The 5,587-nt window shown below is 45.0% G+C and overlaps 1 long non-coding RNA gene across 1 annotated transcript; it reads right to left on the bottom strand.

Annotated features, from left to right (window-relative positions):
* Positions 1 to 718: 718 nt before the first annotated feature.
* Positions 719 to 2,843, bottom strand: LOC139029259 (uncharacterized). The gene is made up of 3 exons (XR_011481552.1): positions 2,189 to 2,843; positions 1,839 to 2,087; positions 719 to 808 (listed from the first exon to the last, which is right to left on the bottom strand). It is a non-coding gene; the product is annotated as an uncharacterized lncRNA (long non-coding RNA).
* Positions 2,844 to 5,587: the final 2,744 nt, after the last annotated feature.

The following is a 5,587-nucleotide window of genomic DNA, read 5'->3' as shown; positions in this document are numbered from 1 at the left end:
TTAGTGTTCCCTTAATTTTTTTGAGCAGTGTATAAATATTTGTAATAAATGACAATTACAACAATACTGAATGAACAATGAACACTTTATTTAACTTAATATAATACATAAATAAAATCAATTTAGTCTCAAATAAATAAGGAAATGTTAAATTTGGTTTAAATAATGCAAAAACACAGTGTTGGAGAAGAAAGTAAAAGTGTAATATGTGCCATATAAAAAAGCTAACTTTTAAGTTCCTTGCTCAGAACATGAGAACATATGAAAGCTGGTGGTTCCTTTTCCTTTTCCACAGCAGTTTTGCCTCCCCCTGCTGCCTTACAGAAGTGCTCTCCCCTGTACTGGCTGTGGACAAATTATTTTCTTTTAGGCTTGACACATATCTTACAGGGGAAAGCAACAGATAACCTCCTCTTCCTCACAGGTCCATTACCAGCCTTCGCATCTCTCCTCCTCAAATCTGTGGACCTGGTCAGGGGGAGGCCTTTATGAGGGTGGAAGCGGCAGCAACTCTAGCATTAGGGYGTTTGCTTGTTGMTAGGCGCCGCTTAGCTGTCCTCCTGACCCCCTTGTTGCTTCTGGATGGAGCTGGCTTCAGGTTCTTGTCTACAGAGGAACACACAGGTAGTGGCTTATTATAACACATTACACAAAGGGAAATTGCTATAGTCAAACACACAAATGTGAATTTAAGAGAACTCACCTTTGGGGGGGGGTTCTGTTCAGAACTGGGGGCCAACATGGACTGCTGAATGGGTGTGGGGGAGGGGGGACAACCTTCCGGTTGGAGCTGGTATCGGTTTCTTGTCTACAGAAGGACAAATAGGCATTAGTGTCTTAATGAACACAATATATTCCTATATTTAAACATTTGTTACTTTAACGAAAGTTTATTTTAACGAACACATTCATTTTTGGGGTAATTTATTGTTTTTCTTTTCATTAACAAGTTGTATTGATTATTTATTGTTTGAATTGTTTCTTTTTGTAAGATTAACTAATCAATAAACTAATCAATAAATAAAAATGAATTTCAAGGGAGAAAAAGTGCTTGCATTCAATTATTATTTATTTCACAGGAAATGTCATGTGTGCACCAACCCAGCATGATGTCCCCTACACCTACTGTACAAGTTAAGGTGATTTAAAATTAGCTAAATGTACAAGAGATTAACAATGAATGTCGTAAAAAATAAACAAGAAATAACATATGTAGAAAAACTACTTTAAAATGTACACACCAGTCAGAGTTTACTGGCCCTGGCTAGCACCATGCTGGGACCTCATGAGTGCCAGCCACTCCTCCACAGTTTGGCTGCCAGAGGTAGTGGCACAGAATTGCACAGTACCATACATACTGTGTCCAAATTCAGAAGTTTTAGGCTTGCCACATTTAGAGCAGTTATGTCCTTCGTATGGCTTATGCGCTCTGACTTTAGTCCCAGACTCCAATCTCTTCCTCCATTTGGTGGTCCTGGAGACCTTGGGTCCACCAGCAGGAGGGGGAAGAGGAGTGGAGGTCGAGGGCAGGTCTTGGGAGACTGGAGTTATAGGGAGGGAGGTGATAGGCAGACTGGGTGGCGGTAGAGGTGGCAGTGGCTGACTAGTGGCTGCTCTGCCACACTGTGTAGCCTGCCCCGTTCTGTCCTCTGGCAGCTGGTAGGTGCTGCTGGTTGATGGGGCTGGCAGCGGTGATGTGCTCCTGACTGCAGTGTGGAAGGGGCTTGACTCCTCCCTCTCTGCAGTCATGCTGTCCCAGGTCTGGAGCAGGGTCACTCTCTCCAACACTGTCAACCAGTGAACTACACATACAACATACCAAAATATAAAAAACTTACCACTGTGTCAAGGTCAACTTGTTGACCTCAAACAGTTGCAGCCTTGTGTCGGTATTCAAGTTTGGGCTGCCCAGCACCATGATCCTGATTCTCCTGTAGTCCCCCAGGATGGCAGCCCACCTGTTGACCTGGTTTCCAAGCACCATCTTGCCAGCAGGATGTTTGTGGCACAGCCTAACAAAAATGGCCTCTACTATCCTGCTGGTGTTGGGCCACTGAGCAGGTCCAGAGCCTTGCCCAAGCAGGTAGCTGAAGGTAGATTAAGTTAACCAAAGGAAACATCACGTTAATGAGAAATACACTCATGGTTTTATGTGTGTGGTGAGTTTAGAACAATMTGCAGTACGTACCGCTTCATACTCTCTTCCCCCTTCACGGTTGAGCTCTTTGAATTGTTGAAGCGCCCCTGCAGGACTCGGTCCCGGAACCTCTCGGGGTAGGAGACTGCCGCCTTGTCTCTCTCTGGAAGATTTCCCCAGAGAGCCATGATCTCCTCTATGTGCCTATTAGAGATCCATGGCCCCTCCAGCAGCCTCAGCAGACTCTTGGCCAGGAGGACCACGTGCTGGTATCCACTAACCCCATCAGGTCCTATGTACTCCTGGAAATAGAAGAGTCATGGGGAAGGGTTGGATTACTAGTCAGATTAATAGTTAATGAATGGAAGGAAACTTAAGCAACGTGAGCTGTTTAGGATGTGGATAGGCACTTAAGTCATCCTCTGTGTCCTGACTGGCAGCGGGTGCAGTGTCCACCTCCTCCGTAGTGTCATCAGGGGGTGTGATGACAGGTACCTGGGATGGGGTGGGTTGAGTGGGATCAGTGGGCGGTGGAGTGGCCTTCCTGAGTGGAGGGACTGGTGGGAGACTGTCATTGAGCGCGTGCAAGGAGATGGTGGGGTCATCCTCCTCCTCAAGCGCTCCCAGGTCATCCTCCTCCCTCAAATAATTTTTTTATTTCACCTTTATTTGACCAGGGTAAGCTAGTTGAGAACAAGTTCTCATTTACAACTGCGACCTGGCCAAGAATTAAAGCAAAGCAGTTCGACACATACAACAAACACCGTTTACACATGGTACAAACATACCAGTCAATTAATACAGTAGACAAAGGTATACATACAGTGTCGCCCTGCAAATGAGCGTAAGATAAGGGAGGTAAGGCAATAAACTAGGCCATGTGGCCGAAATTATTTACAATATTACCAAGTAAAACACTGGCGTGATAGATGTGCCAAGAAGATGGATGTGCAAGTAGAGATACTGCGGGTGCAAAGGAGCAAAATAAATACATAAATACAGTATGGGGATGACGGTAGTTGGATGCGGCTATTTTACAGATGCTATGTACAGTGCAGTGATCTGTGAGCTGCTCTGACAGCTGTGCTTAAAGCTCAGTGAGGGAAGATATGAGTCTCCAGCTTCAGTGATTTTTGCAGTTCGTTTCCAGTCATTTGCCGTAAGCAGAGAAACTGGAAGGAAAAGGCGCCAAATTGGCTTTGGGGTACCAGCTTGAGAATATGCCTGCTGGAGCGCGTGCTACGGGTGGGTGCTGCTATCGTGACCAGTGAGCTGAGATAAGGTGGGGCTTTACCTAGCAAAGACTTATAGTTGACCTGGAGCCAGTGGGCTTGGCGACGAGTACGAAGCGAGGGCCAGCCAACGAGAGTGTACAGGTCGCAGTGGTGGGTAGTATATGGGGCTTTGCTGACAAAACAGATGGCACTGTGATAGACTACTCAACAAATTGGATGCAGAGGCTATTTTGTAGATGACATCGCCGAAGTCGAGGATCGGTAGGATAGTCAGTTTTACGAGGYTATGTTTGGCAGCATGAGTGAAGGATGCWTTGTTGCGAAAAAAGAAGCCYATTCTAGATTTAAATTTGGATTAGAGATGCTTAATGTGAGCTGGAAGAGGAATTTGCAGTCTAACCAGACACCTAGGTATTTGTAGTTCTTCACATATTCTAAGTCAGAACCGTCCAGAGTAGTGATGCTGGATGGGCGGGCAGGTACGGGCAGCGATCGGTTGAAGAACATGCATTTAGTTTTACTTGCATTTTAGAGCAGTTGGAGGCCATGGAAGGAGAGTTGTATGGCATTGAAGCTCGTCTGGAGGTTAATTAACACAGTTTCCAAAGAAGGGCCAGAAGTATACAGAATGATGTCGTCTGCGTTGAGGTGAATCAGAGAATCAGGTGTCCCGTCTGGGACATCCGGGTCCTTACCGAGGTTGGACTCCAGCTTCTGGTCAACAACATCTGTCTGGGAGAAGAGATACTCGACCCCAATGAGTTCCCCTTAAACAGAGAGACAACAAAAAAGGGAGTAGTACATTGTAGTAACCTGGTATATTTATGTTTACCAATAGATGGCAGTATTGACTCAAGACGGGTTTGCTTTCCGCTATCCGTAGCTATTTCCTATGTCTGCCTATATTACCATGATTAAGAAAGCTTCAGGTAGTTTTAAGCCAGGTGCATAAGATAATGTAAAATCTAAGTTACAATTAAATACTAAACCGTACGTAAGTCTCATGAGTCGTAATTCTAAGAAGCCTTTAAGGATACTACAATAATTTGCGATGAGGATAACTATGGAAACTGCGTTGGATTTTTTTTGCCACAAAGTTAACGGTGTGTTTGGCGTGCGACGCGGAGGTGAGACTCAAGTGACCGGTGGAAGATTCCTGGAAGGCTTGATTCCCTGGAACGGGTAGGACAAATATTGACTGTGTGAGGGGAAACAATCGGAAAAGAGGCTTTGCAACAAATAGGCTCGCTACCACCATTTGATCCTAAAAATCAGGAATGGGAGGAGTACTGTGAATAATGGAAAATTTCTTGCTGCTAATGAAATACTGATGCCGCTAAACAGAAACCATACTCAATAAGCGTTGTCGCGTGCACAGACGTTACAGCTAATGAGAAACCTGTTGAGCCAGATAAACCAGGAGAAAAGTCATTCATAGATTTAGTCGAACTATTAAAAAATCACTTCAACCCCAAACCCAGTGAAATAGTACAAAGATTCAAGTTTGATTCACGCAATGAGAAAACCTACCGAATCAATGCGGGAATATGTGGCTGAGTTGAGGAAAACTAGCATGTGGAACTGTAACTATGGAAACATTATCGCAAATGCTACGCGATCGGCTGTGTGGTGGGATAATGATGACAGGATACAAATACGATTGTTATCAGAGCCTAATCTCACGTTTGAGAATGCACTCAAACTGGCCCAGGCATGGAGTCCGCAAATAGAAATGCACTGGATTTGCAGACAAGGGGCCGCAACTGCGTGCCATACAGTAAAAGAGAGCAGCGCTGACGCGCGTAGATTTCAAAGAACAGAAAGCCGTGGTGCAGCAGCCAAAAGAGACTGTTAATCGTTGCAAAGGCAAACACGCAGCGTTTGACTGTAAATTCAACACGGAAGTGTTATGCCTGTGGGATAATAGGCCACATTGTGAGGGCGTGCCGCAATAAAAAAAGCACGGCTGCAGAAAAGAGGACGGACAGAAAACCGAATACCTTCAGAAGCTCTAGCTACCGCTCTAACAAGTGGATAGAAAGTGAAAGTGGAGTGCGCAGCGAGACGCAAGCATTCTCAATGTCCATGTGTACAGGGGCGAATATGAAGAAGGTGAGCCTTTCATTGTGAAATGGGAATAAATGGATTGAAGGTACCGTTTGAACTAAACCGGATTAGTGTCACTCTGATGAACAGGTCCCAATTCTATAGAATG

This window comes from Salvelinus sp. IW2-2015, linkage group LG18 (genome assembly GCF_002910315.2).
Source record: "Salvelinus sp. IW2-2015 linkage group LG18, ASM291031v2, whole genome shotgun sequence".
Lineage (NCBI taxonomy): Eukaryota > Metazoa > Chordata > Actinopteri > Salmoniformes > Salmonidae > Salvelinus > Salvelinus sp. IW2-2015.
The sequence above is the reverse complement of the archived record's forward strand: the minus strand, read 5'-3'. Positions and strand labels throughout refer to the sequence as shown.